Below are 509 nucleotides of genomic sequence, written 5' to 3' on the forward strand. Positions count from 1 at the left end.
AAGTTGACCCTGGCGATGACTTACCTACATTTGCCTGGCTTGTCCATGACGCAGCGCATGGTACTATTGGTAGGAAAGTGGTTGAGACTTGGTTGGCAATGTGGCTGGTGGCAGGGTTTTCTGTGACGACTCTTGGCAGGGGAACAGACTGTTTTGCCAATGTGAATGTTGGCAGGGGAGCTTGAGCATTAAGTAGACATTGGCGACTGTACGTTTGGCAGAGGAACTCTTGGCAGGAGGTTGGCAGTGTGAATTCCGGAAGGGGAGCCTAGCCACCTGAATGTTGGCAGAGTGAAGCTTCACTGGCTCTTGTTGGCAGGGGACGGTCTACAGTAACGGCAGTCAGCACACTCTGCTGGTGTCAGTGGTGATGGTGCTGGTAGTTCAGCCATGCTTTTATCCTTGTTAAGCCAACTCTCGCTAAAATATATAGGGCTACATGTGCCAACAAGACTTGAAAAGATATAGTATTACATAGGCCGTCACTTCTTTTTTTCAATAATTTCAAT

Source organism: Penaeus monodon, chromosome 34 (assembly GCF_015228065.2).
Source record: "Penaeus monodon isolate SGIC_2016 chromosome 34, NSTDA_Pmon_1, whole genome shotgun sequence".
In the NCBI taxonomy this organism is placed as follows: domain Eukaryota; kingdom Metazoa; phylum Arthropoda; class Malacostraca; order Decapoda; family Penaeidae; genus Penaeus; species Penaeus monodon.